The sequence below is a fragment of the Lissotriton vulgaris genome, chromosome 8 (genome assembly GCF_964263255.1).
Source record: "Lissotriton vulgaris chromosome 8, aLisVul1.2, whole genome shotgun sequence".
Classification (NCBI taxonomy): Eukaryota; Metazoa; Chordata; class Amphibia; order Caudata; family Salamandridae; genus Lissotriton; species Lissotriton vulgaris.
In genome coordinates, this window is record NC_141696.1 from 683419806 (window position 1) to 683441949 (window position 22144).

A 22144-nucleotide genomic window follows, 5' to 3' on the forward strand; every position below is an offset into this window, starting at 1 on the left:
CTGAAGGCAGGATTCAGGTGTTGGGAAAAGAGTAGTGGTGCACTCCTCTACTCTCCCCAGAAGGTATGTCAGATCATATTCGCATGCTGCCTGCTCCACTACCTGACCTTATGCACAGAGATCCCCCTGATTCAGGACGATGATGAGCAGCAGGAGCCCACAATTGAAAATCCCAATATGCCCAGTGGCGAGGAGGAAGATCTTGACCTGTGTCAACATCTCATTAACAACTACTTCCCTTGAGTGTAAGTTTGCATTGAGAAACTATGTTATGTTATGGTATTGATTGCTTATAGAGCACATGATCACTGGGTAGGTCTCTTGGCACTAGGTAATGAAAGAGGCGAGGATCTCTAATATTTGTAAGCGGTGGCAGATTGCTTTGCTGTTAGGACAGAAGCATTAATGATGTGTTTTGATGCTGGCTGTTGTTAGCGCACTGCTGTGGGGTACTTTATGCATTGCTGTGTTTCTATTTCCACTTACCTGATGTCTATGTTGATGCTGTTGGTCAGTGTTGTCTGATATGAATCTTGTACAGTGTTGACCAGTAGAGTATTGTTGCTATTGTGCCATCATATGACAACTCAAGGTTATCTTCTTGTTGCGTCGTTCTTCGTCCCTCAACCCTATTAATGCATTGTAACAATCTCATCTGGTGGTACATTTAAATTTGAGTTTATATTGTACTTACTCTGATAAACATACAACTCACACAAAGGCATGGGTGTTATTTGTGTTTATTTTCATGCATATGGTGTTTCTTGTAAAAGTGAGTGAGATGTTAATTGTGCATACAGAGTGGTTCAGTTGTCAACAATGGTAACAGAGAAAAATAGAATAGTCACCAGAATAGTGTAAATCCACAGTCCAACAGACTCATGCCATCAACATGGCAATGTTGGACGAGATGGTCAACAAAGTAAATGAACTGTGTAACACTGGTGACATTATGGCTGGCTCAGCATCCTGGCTTACTCCTGTGATGTTTCTCAGTCATTTCTCGGATGTCCCCGCCTGTGTTTGGAAGGGTAAGGCTCTACTGCAGGCTAAGTGGTGTCTGAGGAGTCATCGGCTTGCAGATTATAGCTCCCTGTGGCTGCTGCTGAGGTGGCGGGTGTAGCAACAGACTGGCCACTGAAGGGGGGAGGCGTTTCTTGAGCTGCATGTATGTCCCTCAGAACACCCACGAACTGGCCTATGAGATCTATCAATTGTATGGTATGGGTGTCCATGGACATCTGCAGCAGGCGGAGCTCACACAATTCATCTACAATGTGGCCCGTCTGTCCCTGGTTCTGCTGGTACACCCCAAGGACTCTTGCAATGGTGGCCAGGGCTTGAGGTTCCGTGTCCTCCTGTGATTGGGCCCCAGTTGCCCTCCTACCTGCCCTGCACACACAGACCTGTGGCCTTGGCTGTAAAAGCACCCGCACACTGTCCCCAGCATCCTCGTTGTGAGTGGTGGTGTTGGTAACCTCTAAGACAGAGATTTGTGTTGCAGGCAGCGGTGGTGATGATGGTTATGGTTGCTACACAGGTAGTTGGTGCAGGGCTCAGCGTTGTTGTTGTTGCTACTGCTGTGTTGGTAGTTGTGGTGGTGGTGGTGGGGCCAAGGAGGTCCTCAGACTGAGTACGTCCTGGCAGACATGAAGCGCCAGGTTGGTGCTTATTATCCGAGAGTTGGAGAGAATCTGCATCTGAAAGTTTCTGTTCTGGAGTGGAGACTGGCTCTGCTGGCTGAAAGTGGTCTCACCAGCTGTTGATTTTGATTCACCTGTTGAATAGAGGTTACATTGTCAGGACCTTAAGTACATTCCACAACATTGGTTACACAGTTTTCGATGTTTTAGTGGATACTTTTAACATTGCAAAAACTTGTCATTTGCAGTATGACATGATGTTGAGGTACATCCATTACTTATTTGTTAGGTGACATGGCAATGTCAAACATTTAGCATGTACAGATTGTGTGTTTCCAAGAACATGTCATCATCTACCAACTTGGTGCTCATCCACTTTAGTTTAGGCATGAATATTGTTGATTTTCCAAACATATTTTTCACCTATGCAGACATTTCCTAATTTGTGTAGGGCATTTGGCATTCACAGCAGGTGGGTTGTGTTATTTGAATGAGTGTCCATGCATCTATTGTGTGCATATGAGCCTTCATGCTTTGCTAAACTAGGACTTACACAAATCATTTTGTGATTGGGCTCTGCCTTTCCTAGCACAGGACTTTGTGATTGGAAATGTGATTTATGTGACATATATGTGAGCAAAGTTGTGTGCGCAGTGTATGTGACATATGGAACATTGAAGAGTTGGCTACCAAGTGAGGGATGTGGTGGGCAGATTGCTCCATGTTGTTCAAGGTTGAAGCAAGAGAGTATAAGCTGGGTACCTACCTGTAAGGTGAAGTAGAGGAGGGAGATGACTGCCACATGGCTATGGGGTGGGAGGGTGTTCCATGCTATTCAGGGTTGAGGCAAGTGAGCATAAGCTGGCTATCCACCTGTAAGGTGAAGCAGATGTGGGAGATGACTGCCACAGGGTTCTGGGGTGGGGATGGTGTTCAATCCTGTTTGGGAGTGAGTCCGGAGGACCTTGTGGAAGTCTTAGTGTTGTTCTCTTGTTCCAGCAACCCGCTCCCTATTAAGAGGACTACCTACCTGTAAGGAGGTACTGAGGAGGGAGATGGCTGCCACATGGCTCTTGGGTGGGGAGGATGTTCCATCCTGTTTGGGAGTAAGGCCAGAGGGCATTGTGGGATTTGTAGTGTTGTTCTCATGTCCCAACAAACCCCTCCCTAGTTAAATGGCTCCCTACCTGTAAGGAGGTACTGAGAAGGGAGATGGCTGCCACATCCAAACTGTGCCGCTCCCTTGAAAAGGCCTGGAAAAAAGACCCATCCACCAGCAACAAGGACGCCTTCAAAAGCGCCATCCGTACTCACCACCAACTGATCCGAAAAGCCAAGAAAACAGCATTCAAAGATCGACTTGACAACAACGCCCACAACAGCAAGGAACTTTTCAACATTGTCAAGAAATTTTCCAACCCCTCGGCCAACTCTAACGACATCACCCCCTCTCAAACCCTCTGCGATTCCCTAGCCTCTTTTTTCCACAACAAGATTGCTGACATCCACAACAGCTTTGACAACCAACCCGGAAGGCAACCCACCCTACCATCAGCTGACCATCCTCCCCCCGTTAACACCCTTAATGCCTGGAACCCAATCTCCACTGAGGACACCATCCGCCTGATGAATTCCATCCACTCTGGATCCCCCACAGACCCATGCCCCCACCACATCTTCAACAAAGCAGACTCCGTCATAGCTCCGCACCTCCGAGACGTCATCAACTGCTCCTTCAACTCCGCTACCTTCCCAGAAGACTGGAAACACGCTGAACTCACCGCCCTTCTGAAAAAACCAACAGCAGACCCCACCGAACTAAAAAACTACCGCCCCATCTCGCTTCTTCCATTCCCGGCCAAAGTCATCGAGAAAGCTGTCAACAACCAGCTCTCCACCTTCCTCGAAGACAACAAATCACTCGACCCCTCACAATCTGGCTTCCGAGCCAAACACAGCACTGAGACCGCCCTCATCGCAGCAACAGACGACATTCGAACTCTACTGGACAATGGAGACACAGTCGCCCTCATCCTCCTCGACCTCTCTGCAGCCTTCGACACAGTCTGCCACAGCACCCTTTTACAACGCCTCAGAAACATCGGAATCCAAGGAAAGGCACTGGAATGGATCACCTCGTTCCTCACCGGAAGAACCCAGAGAGTCCGCCTCCCACCATTCAAGTCCGAGGCCTCTGAAATCATCTGCGGCGTACCACAAGGATCCTCACTCAGTCCCACCCTCTTCAACGTATACATGAGCCCCCTCGCGGCCATCGCCCGCCAACACAACCTCAACATCATCTCTTACGCGGATGACACTCAACTGATCCTATCTCTCACCAAGGACCCCAGCACCGCCAAAACCAACCTACACAAAGGAATGAAAGAAGTCGCCGAATGGATGAAACAAAGCCGTCTGAAACTGAACTCAGACAAAACAGAAGTCCTCATCTTAGGTAAATCCCCCTCTGCATGGGACGACTCCTGGTGGCCGGAAGCCCTCGGAAATGCACCCATCCCGACAGACCACGCACGGAACCTTGGCGTCATCCTGGATTCCTCACTCTCAATGAACAGACAAGTCAGCGCCGTATCCTCTTCCTGCTTTAACATTCTTCGCATGCTCAGAAAAACATTTCGCTGGATCCCCTCCGAAACAAGGAAAACAGTCACCCACGCTCTAGTCACGAGCCGACTGGACTACGGAAACACCCTCTACGCAGGTACCACCGCTAAACTCCAGAAGAAACTACAACGAATCCAAAACGCCTCAGCCAGGCTCATATTAGACATCCCACGCAACGAACACATCTCTGGTCACCTTAAAGACCTCCACTGGCTACCCGTCAATAAGAGGATTACTTTCCGACTGCTTACCCACGCACACAAATCACTCTACGACATCGGACCAGATTGCCTCAACTTTCGACTGTCCTTCTACACCCCCTCCCGCCAACTGCGCTCTTCCAGCCAAGCCTTCGCCACTGTACCTCGCATCAACAAAACCACCATGGGAGGCAGATCCTTCTCATACCTGGCTGCCAAAACATGGAACTCACTCCCCGCTTACCTTCGCCTCACCCAGAATCACCTAGCGTTCAGAAAGCAGCTTAAAACGTGGATATTTGACAAATAATCCACCTCCCCTTCCTAAGCGCCTTGAAACCCTCTGGGTATGTAGTGCGCTATATAAGTGTTATGACTTGACTTGACTTGACTGGGGTAGGGAGGGTGTTCCATCCTGTTTGGGAGTAAGGCCAGAGGGCCTTGTGGGAGTCATAGTGTTCTTCTCATGTGCTAACAACTCCCTCGCTAGTAAAATGGATACCTACCTTTAAGGAGGTACTGAGGAAGGAGATGGCTGCCATGTGGCTCTGGGGTGGGGACAGTGCTCCATGCTGTTCAGGGTTGAGGCAAATGAGCATAAGCTGGCTACCTACCTGTAAGGTCAGGCAGAGAAAGGAAATGGTAGTGTTGTGAGACATGTTGTTGAAAGAGTGCATTGTACATTAGTTAATTTTGGTCTGGGACATGTAGCTCAATGGTTGTGCACAACAGTGCATGACAGTGTAATGGATAAATGTGCTCGTAATTACTAGTCTCCACTCCCCCAGAAATTCATGTGAGACTATCTGGATGCAGAATTACAAGCACCTTCTCCTCCCATTCAGTGAATGTTAGTTGTGGAATGGGAGGGCTACCACCAGTCCTCTGAGCTGCCTCATTGTTCCTGTTGGCACAGTATTTTACCCTGCTCTTAAGGTCATGACACCTCTTCTTAATGCCACGCAGTGTGTGCAGGGTGGTACCTACTGCATTGTCTTTGTTGACAATCCTTTCCCACATTTGATTCTTTCTAGCAAGTGGGGTCTGTTAGTCCATGGCTCCAATCAAATGGGGTTGTATCTCATCTACCATCACTGATATCTCACTGCCTGTGAATTTTGGCATTTTTTTCTGTGACATGGTGTTCGCTGTGAAAATATAACACAAGTGCAAAGAGGAAGGTTGTGGTGGAGGTGTGAAAGGTGTGTCAGGTGTGTGGATGTAGATGTCTTGGTGCTTGGGGATAGGTGGGTGTGATGTGTGCTGTGATAAGTTGCCTCTCTGAATGGCTGTGGTGTCTGGCCTTTCAATGCTGTTGTTTTGCAAAGGATGATGGCCAGGGAAGGGGTTGGTTATATACAATGCTATGTGGGCACGTCCACTTGAGGAATGACCATCGGTCGTTCCGCAAAGGTCGTTATGACTGGACTGCGATCTTATTATAATTTGCCTTAGGGTCATACCGCAGGTGAATTGGCTTTTTTATTCTGGAAAACTGTTATTCCATTCGCTGCGGTCAGGTTTTCAGGGTTCCCCAACTGTATCGGACGGGTTTTGTCAAATCCAACCGCTGCAGCTGGATTTTTCTACCATTGCATTGTAATGTGACCTCTGGAATTGCCGCGGAACATGCAGGCTTTTTTTTCCAGAACCACAGCAGTCAGAGGACTTTTCCATCCGCCATCGTAATGCAGCCCAAAGTTTCTGAAAGATATGAGATTATGCCTGTTTACTTACTTTGGAGTAATTAGGGGTACAAATCCCTACCCAAGAGCACATGAACAGAGTGCCAGTAGCTGCTTTTCTTGTTACACTGAATTTAGCCATATTTTTCACACACACAAAAACATTCTCAGGTTCATTGTGGATGTCAGGGTGCATTTTGTGGTACAAAATAGCACTAAATTCAGGGCTATTTTCTTTGTGCAATTTAGCATAATCTTGCGTCATTTTGCATTATTATGCTGCAGTGAAGAGTTAAGCCCACCTCTAGTCAACACATAACTATAACATTACTTTAACCAGTGAATTCCTGCTTTTTTAATGTCAACTAAAATCATATTAACTAACTATAGCATCACTTTCATACTTACATTTTTCAGTGAATGAGTTTTGTTTTAATCATATTCACAGTTGAACATATGCCCAACTCCCTTGGGCAACCTGCACCCTCCCTCTGCCTCTAACTTTAAAAATGCATTATGCCTCAAATACTAAAAACCCATACATTTCCTCACATATTTAACCCATTGGTTTTGTAGCTGCATTAACATCTCAATGCTCATTTACCCCAGCCATTCAAAAGGCCATACGGGAGTGCCTGACTTTTGTCTTGAATACAGAATACTAGCTTTCCATTAGGACCAGGAGAAATTATAATTCTGCTTTCGGAGATGCCATAATTTGGTAACTGCATCATGCGTGCAATGCAAAGTTCCCATTAAATTTTGCCGATTAGCGTGTTGCAAAATTAACCTGCCTTTCGAGCCTCGCGATGTTCACAGGAACAACATGAGGCTTGCAACACATGCTTAGGAACAAGATTTGCCAGCCACTAGCGCGATTTCCAGGGACCCACAGAGCCTTATGCCACCATTTTGTGATGCCAGCGATCATGAGCAGCTGCTTCTTGAGTAGATTCCCCTACTTGAGAAGCAGCTAAAACAACCCGAAAATACCTTTTAGAGTGAATAATATACTCAAATGGATAGTTCAGGTTGTTTTTTAGTGCTAAATTAATTTTATTTACCTTTTTTTTCAAGATTAAGGAAGTGCCAATGAGACTCCAACTTCCTCTTCCTGTCCAGAAGGCTCCTCCCCCTGATTTTGAGGAGAAAGTTTCACTTTCTTTGTCAACAATTCGTGCTTCATATCTACCATTAGATTTTAAGAGGTTTGCTTTTGTGACATCTCAACAAGTAAGCTAAAAACATTGATTAAGGTTGGTGTTTAATAGAGGGGAAGCCCAAGTATATATACATACATTTGTATATTTTTTCTATTTTTTCATTTGATTGTGGTTGATGGCTAGAAGTTTCAGTACTGGCCTGTTTTTTGCACTTATGTTTTAGCTTTTATAAGGGAAAAAGTTTGCACAGTTAAGTAAATTTTCTCCATATTTGTTAAATTTGCACTATTCATTTATTTTACAATGTGGCAAAGTCTCTGCCCACGTGCCACCCAGCCAGGACTTGTCAGTGGGCATATAAAACAACTGTTTCTGTGATATATGTTGTTTTAAAACAACTATGATTTAGGCCAACAATGGTATTGGATTAAATACAAAATGTGTTTTTCTTGTATTTCACATTGTTTGTTTCCAGCAAAAAGTGTATTTTGTTGGGGTAAATAATTTTGATGCCTTGGGAGGAAGTGTGTTATAGCATAGCTAATTATCATTGTTGGCATTACTGAATTAATGGTATTGTTTTCTTCATTGTTTGTAAAGCCTCCTTTGTCTGGCCAGTGTTTGTGTGTGTGTGTTTTTGCCATAGGCCACCCTTTTGCATATGTTCTCCATGCCATGTAGTCAGTGTCCATAGGCCTGCATGTGTTCTTTGTTGTTCATGCCTCCTTGCTTATTGTTGTTTGACCAACCAATGAGCCATTTTGTGTAGCCAGCCAGTGTGATTTTGCCATAGGGCTGCATCTGTTCTTTGTTGTCCATGCTTCCTTGCTTTTAGGTTGATCATATAGCCGGTGGCCATTTTGTATAGCCCAGTGTGCTTTTGCCATAGGCATGCAGGTGTTCTTTGTTGTCCACACCTCCTTGCTTTTTGGTGTTTGAACATGTGACCAGTGGCCATTTTGTGTAGCTATAAGCCACCAGTGAGTTAACTCTTTTTTTTCCAGTTTTAAAAGTAATTTTCTAGGGACACTGATAGACAAGGATTATGCCTTTCTGTTTTTTTGTTATTTTTAAACTTTTTCCCCTGATATCAGTTTAATTTGCTTGAGGATCATCGTAGCATTTTTGTACAGTGTTTATATATATATTTACCAAATAGAGGTGTTTTGTCCATAGCAATGGACATCTTCAGGTCTAAGAAAAATAATTCAGGAAATTAATCATCCACTTACATCTCTTGCTTCTCTGCACGAGTAGTGCAAGATGGTTTTCCTTTTGCCGTTTCGGCACCTATTGTAGTGCCATAACAGAGTGGAAGGACCCTGTGCATTTTTATATTATAACTTTATATATGTTTCTTGTCCAGTAACTTGACTAAACATTTGTAAATGGATGCCAGTGGATGATTAATTTCATGCATTATTTTTCTCTGCCCTGATGACGTCCATTGCTATGGACAAAACACGTTCTTTGTTGCTGCTGTAAACTTGGGACAGTTTTTAGAAGCATAAAAACATAAAAAGAAGAATTGAATATATTCTGGAATTTGTTTTTGAATTTCTTGTTATTGTTATTAATGGTGGTTCTTCTCTATTTGGTTTGATTATTGTAGTCTTATATAATATTATAAGCATGTTTTCCATTTCCCCTGCACCTCCTTGCCTCCCAAAAAAATTCTCATGGTCCCTAGTGACACACCAACAATTACTTTTTTTATATCATTTGTTTTTTTCCTGCAACCCCTGCCTGCCATAGATTTCTTAGGCCATATGGGCACAAAGGCATTCACTTTTTTTCAGGACTGTTTAATTTTTCCCTGCACTACTAGCCTGCCATATGTCTCTGAGTCTTGCGTCCTAGGCACACACCAGCATTCACTTCTTCAAGGATAATTCCATTTTACCCTGCATCCCCTGCCTGCCATAGGTCTCTTAGGCCATAGATGCAAACCACCATTTACTTTTTTTTAAGGATTATTCTTTTTTCCCTGCATCCCCAACCTGCCATATGTCTCTGAGTCTTTGGCCATAGGCAAACACCACTATTCAATCCTTTAAGGATTATTTCATTTTACCCTGCACTCTTTGCCTGCCATAGGTTTCTTAGGCAATAGGTTCACACCAGCATTTACATTCAATTTTTCCCTGCATTCTCCTACCTGCCACAGGTGTCTAACCTTAGAGGCACATAAAGCAAACTTTTAAATATATATGTTGTTATTCTAATTGAATGTACGGTTGGGATGGTAATGGATACTCTATTGTTGTTAATTATTTGGGATAACCTCCCTATTTTCTGGATGAATAATTCAACTGGAAAAAATGCCACATTTCACTAGTCTGTTTGCTTAGGTGCACAACAGACATCACCTGACAGAAGGCTGGCACAAATTGACACTAACCACACAAAACCACCTGAGTACTCCGCTGCCTGTTTCAGCTTGAACCGCTTAGTGACAACTGACAAAGCTTGAAGATTCCTCCAGAGAAAGGTGTTCTTGCCAAGAAAGTGGCCAGTGAGGAGGAGAAGAAAAAGCAGATTGCCAGTTCCACCAGTAGCATGCCCCCCACCTTTTTCTGGCAACATGGTCTGGCTGCTGGACCGCCTTCCAGGCAGCAAGCTGGGATCAGTACTCCAGAATCAACAGCATCACCCCCAACCTAAGCCCAAGTCAATATCTCTAAGCAGGGCAGCCACTGCAAACATGGAACAGGGAGTCCAAACTGGATTAGTCTCTGCTGCAAAATTCCCAATGATCACAGGAAACTGAAAAGTATGTGCAACTGGAGCGGCAGCCAGCAACAGTTCCTCTTGAAGAAGAAGCAGAACAGGAGGATGAGCTTCCTGCTGAGTAAGCTGTCTCTCTTGAACCTTGGCTTTCTGCTCCCCAGTAAGAATAAGAAAGGGTACTGCACCATCTTCTCCAAGCTCCCTTCTGATGATCTGGACATGGATCGGACCCTGACAAGTCTGAGTCCCACCACAAGAGACAAAAGAAGAGGAAGGTTCCTGAAAGCCTTAGAATTATGGAAAGGGACAGTGAGGCAGATGAGACAGTGGTTGTAAGTGTGGAAGGTGGCTCAGAGGACACTAAGATTACCCCTCTTATTCAACTTGCTCAGAGGAAAGTGGTACTGGTTCCACCACCACCAGCTTTCATATTTGTAAACTCTCCACTGAGACCTGTATCTACCACTACCTCAGTCAAAGTACTCACTGCAGAGATGCAATTGATACGCCCACCTACCTCAAGTTCTTCAGACATAGGCAGTGGCATAGTAAGTTCTCCTCCCCAGTTTGGAACTTCTTTATGATTAGCGAGCATGAGGTTAACAATTCAATATGCTCCATTTGCCATGCAAGCATTTGTCGAGGTAAGCCTGGTTCACACTATGGTCCTGGAGGCCACACAACCCTTATGAAAAACATCAATCAATTCAGTGGGAAGAGCACATTAAAGCAGCTGGTTGTGCTAGTGGCAGCTCTTCTTCAGTTCTCACGAGGAGCATGCTGCTGCACACCTACTCTGCTTACTTGGTTTATGGTTGGTATCACTATCATTCAGAGCTATGGTTACTCTAAGTGGGGGTTATTTATTTATTTTAATTCTTTTTTCTACTTCCTTGACTCACTGAATTTGTTAAGTGAGCCAGATCTATCTGACCTATCATTCATCATCCCCCCTCCCCGCCCATGTCTTTTTTTGCCGACTATGACTGAAGTGCAGTATGGGGCAATCAATTTGTGACTGCAGTGTTAGCTGTGCCATATGTCTCTTCTTCAGTTAATGCAGCATTTATAATATTTTCAATGCAATGCAAACTAGTTAATGCAGCATTTATAATATTTTCAATGCAATGCAAACTAAACACACAAGGAGTGTTGTTCCTTCGCCCACTCAGTTACCTCTTAGTACTTCACTCCATTATTGTTTTCCTAGGTTCTTCAGTTGCAGCCAACCACATTTTTAAATCAATTCTTGGCATGTACCACATTTAATCATGCAATACCCATGTGAAGTGATCCCAGAACACATATCATGGTTTCCCATAACAGATTCATTCACACTTGTTCAAATGTTTCTCTTTTGAATTGAAATGTGACTGAACAAGCAAAAGATGATGCATCAATGATCAGTGTAGTGGCACCTCTATCATATATAAAAAAATATCTACCCTACCTGTCTAATCCCTCTACCCTACCCCCTGCAGTAGAGAAAATTAAGTTTCCTTTCCTTCGTTACTGCCCAGCAAATGAATTTGTTGGAAATACTTTGTGGAGGGCAAGGCCACAGAGTAAAGTGGGAGTAAGTGCATGATTTGATATCAAGTTTGGCATATGGTATTCACAGTAATGTGTGTGCCAAATAAAATCTATATAATCTATTTCTTTATCTGTGGTACAGCCCATTAGATTCATGTTCCTCAACATTTACTTGCGGCAGACATAAGGTGTGTGACTGATGTAGTATCCTATTTATTATCCATCAGCCTCTTTGGAGACAGAGTAGAAAGAGACATGCATTTGGCGAAGAGCAGGGCCATTGAAATTAAAAAAGATAACTGTAAAGTACAGCTGTAGATAGTAGCAAACTAACAGAAGCAATGGTTAGCAATGAGCATGACTTCTGTATTTTAGCATCACACACAACTTGTACTCCACATAGTGCAAAATGTCGTGCTCATCAATGAGAAGTCATTTATTTGTCAACAAAAAGTGTCTGAGTCTATTTATAGTTACTTGAAAAGCCTTTAGAAAAAGAAATAATCCAATCACTGTTTTTTAATCCTGTGATGTTATTCTCTGCTGATTACATTTCTGCCACACAGTCAGTGCTTTTTAATGTTTGGCAAAATATTTGGGTAAAGAAAACATAAACATTGGCCTCGTGATTCGTCTAATTATAATCACATCAAATAAATTCCAATGGCCCTAGGGGGCCAGCAATGTATTGCTACTATGCCACCCAGTTATTTAAAACAATTGTTCACATAGCAATATTTAAAAATGGCCTTTTTTGTTTTTCTCAATATCACTACACCTGCTGGTCCAGCCGGACCAGCGACAGGCAAGTGATATTGGTCTGTTTGTGGTGGCAGAGGTTGGAGCATATCCAGCAGGAATACAGGCGGCTGGTGGTCCTGAAAGAGGAGGAGAAATAAATAAACGTACAGCTGCTTGGGCCCCAGTGCAGCTGGTCCCCCTCAGCCGCCATCCTCCGGGCAAACCCATTGCGGGCATCACCATTGCCGGGGGGTGGCAGCCACCTGCTGCCACCCCCCACCAGAATCGGAACAGGCCATTGCTGCGCCACATCATGCTGCGGCTGCACACCTTTGAGGGCCTGCTCACCTTGATGGAGCGGAGCATGGACCAGCTCCAGGCTATAGTCACTAATGCCCTCTTTTAGCCCCTTTTTAATGTTTTATTTTGGTGGGAGGAATTTGTTGTTTGTTGGGGCTGGGTGGAGAGGTTGGGAAGGGATTTGGGACTCGAGAGACTTTTTTGAACATTTTGAGTTATGGAGCCCTGGCCAGTTTTGTTTGGGCGAGGGGTGGGCAAGGTGTTCGGGTGGGGAGGGTGGGTTGCTTTGTAAATAAATAAATGACTGAAATAGTTTATTTTACTTTTACTTTACAATGCTGCCTTCAAGTAGTTTTACGCAGCCTGTCTATGGGCTTCTAATTTAAGGGATAGCATAGCACTTAGATGTAGATTCTAGACCTATACTTCTTATACTACTATCTTGACCATTATGGGGAATGCTTCCATGATGACCTGTAATGCATTGAAGTTCTGAACTATCTAGATAAAAAAACAGTAGCAGTCAATTTATTTCTTACTAAGTTGAGTTACATCCATACTAGTTGTCTTACCTGAATATATATGCCGCAATAACACGGGAAATGAAAAAAGAACAATTGAGTGACAAAATGCAGAACTATGTCATACATTTACCCCAGTACAGAGATATGGGACTAAATCCATAATTTTTTTGCTCACAATGCCATTCCAGTTTGGACCCAGCCATATGCAAATCAGTCTTGACCCTATGCCACATGGGACCTGTCCAGCCCGAACTGCCAGGCTAGCTCCTCCCTGGACTAGAAACAAGCATTCTAGGACAGGGTTGATGCTTTAAGCCCTCATCAGGATAGCTTGGCTCCAGTGGCATGGAGAGCACGGGACCCACGTCTGGGCATACCCATCCCACTCGGGGTGACAAATTCAAAAAGAACAATTGATGGACAGCATGCAGAACAATGTCATACATTCTCCCCAACACAGAGTGTGGCCTAAATCTATCGTTTATTTTGCTCACCATGCCTTGACCCTGTGCCCAATGGGAACAGTTCAGCCCGTACTGCCAGGCCATGTCTTTCCTGGACTGGAAACAAGCATCCTAGGACCGCTTTCAGGTTTCAGCCCTCATCAGCCAGGATAGCTTGACTCCAGTGGCATGCAGAGCACGGGACCCGCGTTTGGGCATATGGCTGGGTCTAAACTGAGGTGGCACAGTGGGCAGTAGAACAATGGAATTAACCCAGATCTTTTGATTGAGAACATTTGCCTTGTCAGCATTCCGTCCATCTTTTGTTTGCTGTAACACTTTTCTCCCTAAGTGGGATGGGTTGGGTATTCCCAGACGTGGGTCCCTTGCTCACTGTGCCACTGGATTTAAGATAGCCCGGCTGAAGATGGGTGACATACCCTGAAACTGGTCCCAGGATGCTTGTTTCCAGTCCAGGGAGGACCTGGCCTGGCAGTTCGGTCTGGACTGTTCCCATGGGGCACAGGGTCAAGACTGATTTGCATATGGCTGGGTCCGAACTGAGATGGCATAGTGGGCAAAAGAACCATGAATTTAACCCAGATCTTTTGACTGAGGAAGAATGTTTGCATTGTCAGCATTTCATCCACCATTTGTTTGCTGTAACATGCAATAACATGGGAGACATCACACCTTCACAAGCGAGTGCCCACTTCCAGTTTCACCCAGGTGAGCTCCAACTGTAGGATTGATCTGAATGATTCATTGAGTATCCATCGTGGGCAACTGAATTGAAGTAAAAAGACTGAGTAAGTGGGTTATATATTTATCAAAGATTTACAAAGAATTGACACCACCTGACTAATGGGCGATCACACAATGAAAGTGTGTTATTGTGCAAAAATAGAAAAAATAGCAATGACCTATTGTGGAGCTAGCAGTATTATTTTTGAAATCCTCAAGAAACCAAAAATAGACTCAAAGTCTGGAGTAGACAAGCTTAGGTTAGGTGTTTACAGTTAGGCAACAAAAGGCCTGAATGATGGTGATGCTAACAACTGATGTTCTTCAATCTATATCTAAAAAATTTATAAATTTTTAATGAGCCATTTTTTGGTAATGGGCTGGTGAGGGCTACTGCTTAGAAGATTCTACATTAAGTTGGTGTTTCTTTCAACACATCTGCCACATCAAGTGTGTAATCCATTGATGGTGTAATTTAAGCCACACTTTTAAAAATTAGTCAAATATTCTTTAATCTGATATTTTTCCATAAACATAAAAGAGTACATTAAACATACAAGATAAAATAATAAATAATCACTGTGTGTAGTTAAAAACAATTGACAATAGTATTACAATGAGTCAGAGGACAAATTGCCCACGTGCCAAAATGCATTCAAATAAATACAGAGAGAGTAAATTGCAAACAATATGCATATATCCCGCTGGTACGGTCAAGAGTCATCATTTATTGAGAGACAATATGTAAATTCATGAAAACGCATTAGACTCAGCAAATAAAGTGCGTTGTGCAGAAAATATATTTCATCACCAAATAGAATAACAAGTTAATAATTTCCCTACTTAGGGGCGTTGCTTGGCCGGTGATCGTGATGGCCGCGCTGTGCTAAAGCTCCCGGAGTTATGTAGCCCAGCCGACGCTGCAGGACATGCTTGCGGCCCGAATTTACCATCACTGGGTGTCGGAATCCTACAGCACCCGATGTAGACCTATAGAGCCATGATTTGCTCCGCCTGAAGCACAAAAACACCCGAAACACTTGGAGAGACGCGCGGCTGAGGGAAAAACAAGATGGCGGCCCGGTGAGAGTTCCCGGCGTCTCTCCCGACTGCTGTCTCCGCGACTGGTGGAACGAGACTGGCGGTTCGGCCCTGGGACTAGAGAGATCATTGATCCTGCCAGCAGCGAAGGAGGGTGGATGACCCGGACGAACACCGGCGTGCTGCTGCCCAGGTTGTCCTACATCCCGGGTGCCGCTATTGCCGCGATTGCAGGGGTGGCGAGTGCACCAAAAACTGCCTTCTGTGTTGTTGCTGCGGCGAGGTGCGGTGAGTGGCGGACACCCTATATTAGTCCCCCGACTACATTGGACAAGATCCCATCAGGAGTCTGCTCCCCCCGGCCCTGCGCTGGCCTGCCGTGGACTTTCTCCACATTACGCTCCCCGCCCCATCTGTGGTGCGGGGTTAGGTGGGGGTCCCAGGGGGGTGCGGGATTCAGGACTCCAAGAGAGCGGCCCGGGGGGCATCCCCGACATCTTCCACAGCTGCCAGTTCTATACTCGAGAGAAAAACGCTGACCGCGAGGCTCTGCATCTGAGGAGGCCTTGCATCCCGCTATCGGCAGACAAGGAGGGACGGCTGAGCGGAGTACTTTCCGGCGTTAGGCCACTACGGCCGTGATTGCGGGGACGACGAATGCCCCGACAGCAGCCTTGGGTGTAGCCACCACAGCCAGCTACAGTGAGTGGTAACCACCTGTATTGTCTCCCTTGACCACTTTAGTCACAACATTACCTGGGAGCCGCTCCCCCTCCTCCCGCTGTACGCTGACCTTGCTGCCACAAACATCATCCGCACTGCGCTCTCTGCCCCTAATGGCTGGGCTCCCATCCGCTACCAACACCCCACTGCTGCATCTTGAATCGCGCGGCATGCTGGAACAGTAGCGTTCCGCCGACTCCTTTGTCGCACTGTCCACCAAAGATTAAGCCCGCGGCCCTAGTAGTCACCAGATTGTCCTGCCGAACGGGGTGCCCCCGCCTTAGAGCCACTATCGCTTCTCACCAACACCCAGACTCTGGCTGAGGGATTGCCTGTCGGCCCGGGGTTTCAGAAACAGCATCTTGTTGGCCCTCGTGGACACGCGCCTTCGATCCTCTACCTCCCCCGGCGCTCTCCTTGGCAGGCTATCATGGCATGGGCCGCAGAGACTTAAAACAAAGCCAGCTCTCCTTTGAGAAGCCAGCAGAAGCAAACAAGGGCCCACCTACCACCATGGCGGCGGGTGGCCAAAACCCATCTACACCCGCAGAAGATGCAGGAGAACTGGGCCCCCTGTTACAGGAAATGCGGGCGGGGTTCAAGGCATTGGACGTCCGTTTTGACACCCTAGACAAACACATAGTTGACCTAGGCGCTAAACTCCAAGTGCACAACCGCCGCCTGGACGTGGTGGAGTCCCGGTCATCTGACTTGGAAGACGGCATGGCCCAATCCCTGAAGAGGGTCGACAGGATGGAGAGAATACTAAAGGAAGTTGCAATAAAGAATGAGGATTTGGTGGCCAGGAGCTGCCGCAATAATATTCGCATCGTAGGCATGCGGAATCTACAGCGACTGGACGTATGGACAACCTGGTGGAAACCATCCTGATAGACCTTTTTGGAAGGGAGGCGTTCACCCCAAGTTTTGTAGTAGAACGCGCCCACAGGTCGCTTGGCCCAAGACCCAACCATGGCCTCCCTCCGAGGCCCATCATCGCCAGGATACTAAACTTCCAGGATCGGGACACTGCATTGTGGATGGCCAGAGAGAAAGGTGAACTCAACTGGCAAGGCTCCAAACTGTCACTGTATCCTGACTTTACCTGTATGGTGCAGGATACCAGGAGGAAATTCCAGGGTGTCAAAGCTAGTCTTCGGAACTTGGGACTGAAGTATGAAATGCTATATCCCGCCGGACTCCGTGTGGACATTATTGGACGCTCCTGTGTGTTCGAAAGCCCAGCGGAAGTGCAAGACTTCTTTCATACATACAAGCTCAACAACAAGGGTTCACCGGATGCTGTTGCCCCCCCCCCCCCCGCTGAGTGGATCTGATGCCAGTTGCCAGTGCGGAACTGTTTTCCATGTCTGGCCCCAGCTAAAAGAGTATCCTTTTAAACCGTTGCTGCCGCAAGTGTTCCTTAACAGTATTTTCTGATGCATTGACATTACTTGTTCTTGGTTACTTAACTACTGGATAGCGAACATCCCCTATTTGGTGAATACCTCTAACCTGTGTTTATCATACTGTCATGTACCCCAAAGGTTTAGCTCTGCACAAAGATTGTACGTTCTGGGTACTGTGGGTTATTGTTGACAATTGGATGTTGCCTTTCCAATTGGGTGGGAAGGCTGGGTGGGGGGAGAATGGATGGGAATTGTTCTTCTTGCAATGCACCGAGTTTAAACTTTATATGAACATTGGCACACTAGCAGAGTATAGACATAGGCTGTTCTTCTATAGTACGCTTCACCTTCGGTTATGGCACAAGTAGGACACACTGTTGGCCCATTCAATATCACCCTGGCCACATGGAATGTTGGAGGCTTGAACGACACTCGGAAAAGTCGGCAGGTCCTATATTATTTAAATAGACATAACGTAGACATAGCACTGATACAAGAGACTCACCTCCCCTCTATAGACCAATCCCGGTTTGCAGGACATTTTAATGTTATGTTTGGCTCTTAGACAGCACGTCAACGGTCCCTGATCTGAAGCCTAGAGCATGCAAAGCCCTGCATTCTTTGTGTGATCACCTCTCATTGGTGGATCCGGGGCGGGCACATGACCTTAACCACACCACACATACATACTACACGGGTGCTAGTAATACTTGGACGCGGCTCGACTATTGGCTAGCCTCCCCCGAGTTCTCCAGATGGTTCCACAATATACATACATTGCTCAGGTTTTACTCTGACCAGTCTCCAGTACTGATGAGGATGCTTGTCCCCCGCCCTGAGGCTATGAGCGGCAGTGGAGGTTCCCGTCACGTGCACTACATGACGAGCAGTTTAGGGAGTAACTATATGCAGCTATCGAAGACTACTTTGATATAAATACAGGCTCAGTGGACTCCGAGGCAGTTTTATGGGAGGGCTTCAAAGCCTACATGAGGGGGGTATGTATTTCAAAGAGTGCTGGGACACTTAGAAATCCACGTTGTCCCAATTTGAAGTAGACGAAGCTGAACTAGACGCTTCGCAACAGGCGACTGCCAACCCCGGGTATGAAACCAAGAGGACAGCTTTACTAATGCAGTATAGAAAAACAGCTGAAAAGGAAATTTTGCATATGGGTAAATACCACAATGCCAGAGTTTACGGGGAAGGGGAGCGTCCAGGTAGAATCTTAGCTCAGATGCTTTGACCCCCTATGGGAAAACATATGTTACAGAGCTACAATCAGAGTCAGGGCACACACTCACAGACCCCCTGCTGATACAGGAGGAATTCCTGACCTATTTCAAACCATTATACACTACCAAGCTGGGACCTGACCACTCTGGTCAGGAAGAATATGTTTCAAAAATAGCATTAGTTTACTTGGAAAAATGTATGCAAGACTTTTTGGCAGTGCCCATTAATGCGGATAGCATACACGAGGCCATTGACGCCTTGAACACTTCCACTGCCCCGGGATTAGATGGCTTCACGCCCGAATTTTGCAAAGCATACAAGGACCTGTTGACCCCGCATTTATTAGATATGTATACAGAGGCCCTAGGATCCCAGCAACTCCCTCCCACGTTGAGAGAGGCCATAATAACATTGCTCCCAAAACCCGGCAAAGATCCCCTCCAATGCAGCTCTTATAGGCCACTATCATTATTAAATATAGACTATAAAATTCTAGCGAAAGCCCTAGCATGCCGCCTATCCCTATTAGTAGAATCCATAATATCCCCAGCCCAGTCAGAATTCATTCCCCATCGGTACACTGCTTTCAATCCTTGAACCTTATTTAATACTTTACATAGATTAGATCCGGAAACACCTGCATCGCCAATTTTATTGGACTCTGAGAAGGCTTTTGATTCCCTAGAATGGCTCTTTTTCCTTTCAATAATGCAGCGCATGGGTATGCCCCAGGGCATTATAGCTACCACAGCTTTGCTTTACACGCGACCTATAGCCAGGCTGCGCTTAAACGGGACGCTCTCTGCACCCTATGGTCTATCACGCGGAACACGTCAGGGATGTCCCCTCTCCCCCTTATTATTTATTCCGGCGATGGACTCACTGATTCGGCACTTCCAGGAAAAGCCCCTTCACAGGGGTCTGGTATTTCGGATGGGCCCTCGGTTAGTCTCCCTATATGCTGACGACACAATCTTTTGTGTATATGACCCCCAAACAAATCTTGACCATTACTCAGAGAGATCCTACGATTTGGCAATTTCTCTGGCCTCAAAATTAATTGGGGTAAATCAATTATCTTCCCGCTCACTACAGGGACGAATCAATGGACCTCGGAATTCCCACTAGAGTGGTGCACTGAAATACTTCGGAATCCACATTCATGGAGACACTGAACAGATAGTGCACTGGAACTACGGAGTAGCAATTTCCCAACTGGAGACACAAATCGATTCCTGGCTTAAACTTCCACTCTCTATGACAGGACGCGTAGCCCTAATAAAAATGGTAGTGATGATTTCTTGGGGTGGTAGGAGAGCACCGACGAAGAAGGTATGGATGCGAAGTATGGTAACTTGTACAACACACAGCGATATGTATGCCAGTACTATTCCGGTATCTTCAAGACCCAGGGATGTTTGGGGCCCTCTCTGCGCTTTCCTGACCTTACAGCAGTACCCCTCCTCTATGCAGCAAAGCCAGGGCAAGGAGCCCATGGGGAAAGGCTGAGAGGGATATCACATTCATAATTATGGCTCTGCATACCCTGGGTAGCTCAATGTGACATATTGCACCTACAGGTGAAGCTTAATGGTCTTCTGGAGACTTTAATGGGGTTGTCCATGACTGTAAACTGGCTATGCTTGCTGCTAGGTATATTCTTTTCTTTTTGAACTGTATCTACTGTATTGTGTCCAGGCCGTACTGTCGTATTATGCAGCGAAGAAGGTATTGAACTGCCATTGTCGAGATGTGTCCGCTATGTGATACCATTGAACTCTGTGCTTTGCTTTGTATCTCTAAAAACTGCAAAATAAAGTTTAAAAAAAATCACTACTTGCTTTCATAAACAAACTGCACAAGAGATACATTTATAAACCATTTGGCATATGTATGCTGTTTTCAAAAAAGCTCTAGGTAAAGCAGGGCCAGCCGGCATTTCCTAATTTTCAGGGCCCTTAATGATGGGATAATAAAATCTATCCACGGTTTAGAATATAGTTGACAGAAAAATAAAAAATGCACCATGTTCTTTTGTGACACAGAGTCGCAAGGACATTGATAAAGCTCAGAATCATGATATGCCTTTCAAGGATAAGAGACCAACAGGTTTTCTATACTAATGATACATCTAACAAGATAGGGCCTTTCCAAATAACTAAAGGGAGCAGTAAGTATGGCTCTATACATTCAGTGCAAACCAACAAGAGGTATTCCTCAACTCTCTTCTTACTCTACTCCATGCTCTCATTATTCAGTTTTAACATGGATAACAAGTCCTTTTTCAGCTTATTTGTGCAGTTGATTGCAGATTACTGAAGCAATACACTCCCCCTACTTGTTCTAGCTGTTTGTTAACATAGCTGAGTGAAGGGATTTTCAGCATATTATCTAACTTAATACAAATTAATATTATTGCATGATTAAGTGCGGGCTCTTCTTTGATCCACAATGAGTGCCACAGGATTGTTGGAGCTTATTTTTAAACAATGAGTTAAACGGATTAAACCTAATTGCGGTTGGCATTGTATAGTTTGCAAACTATTAGGAACTGCCAAAATATGTCTAAGAAAAGAGTTTTCTGCCACCTGTAGGTTAGAAAAATTGCAAAAGCCCCACGCTACTACCCCATATGAAATAATGGAGCATGAGCGGGCCTCATAAATGTTGATTAGCAAGTCTATAGGCTTTTTTGCAAACCTAAATAGTGCCTCCATATTTTGATCATACCATCTTTTCCTAGTGTCCACAAGGTGGTGCCTACTTCCTCACTGATCGAAAGGTATACCTAAGTACAAAAAGGGTGGACCATTAAGCAATTTATCACATTTAATAAAACAAGATTTTAAGGGGCAAAGGGTGTACCCAACTACCATAAAGTAGGACTTAGCTGGGTTGTTATTTCATCCAAGATCGCACATAAAATCATTAAATCTACTCAAACGCATTTGCAGATCCACACTGGTTCAGGACTTCAAAACACAGTCATCAGCATAGGGCAAGGCTGGAAAATATCTAGGACCCACCCTCAGAACTTTAACCTGTCCCTGGCCAAGGTTGTTCTCCAGATCATTCATATACATATATAGGATAAAAAAGGGGCTAACATACACAAATTTGGGGAACTCCACAGTTCATTTTAATAGAGGAGAGTTTGTCATCTGCTCTGTATCTAACTCTACCACTTACATCTTGATGCATCTGCATTAAGAAATGGACCAAGGGAGTACAATACCCATATCTAACATATTTTTCCACAGTTTCCCTCTGTCCACCCAATCAAAGACAGATGTTAAGTCCATGATTCCAAAATAAAGGGATCCATTCTTAACTAGAATATACTTGCTAACAAGCAGGTGAAGATTGAGGCACTGCTAAACAGTGCCCAGGCCTCTTATGAA

General features: G+C 45.2%; 1 pseudogene; it reads right to left on the reverse strand.

Moving 5' to 3' along the window:
* Window positions 1-1049: 1049 nt before the first annotated feature.
* LOC147697878 (uncharacterized) lies at window positions 1050-16270 on the reverse strand (annotated as a pseudogene).
* Between the last annotated feature and the right edge of the window lie 5874 nt (window positions 16271-22144).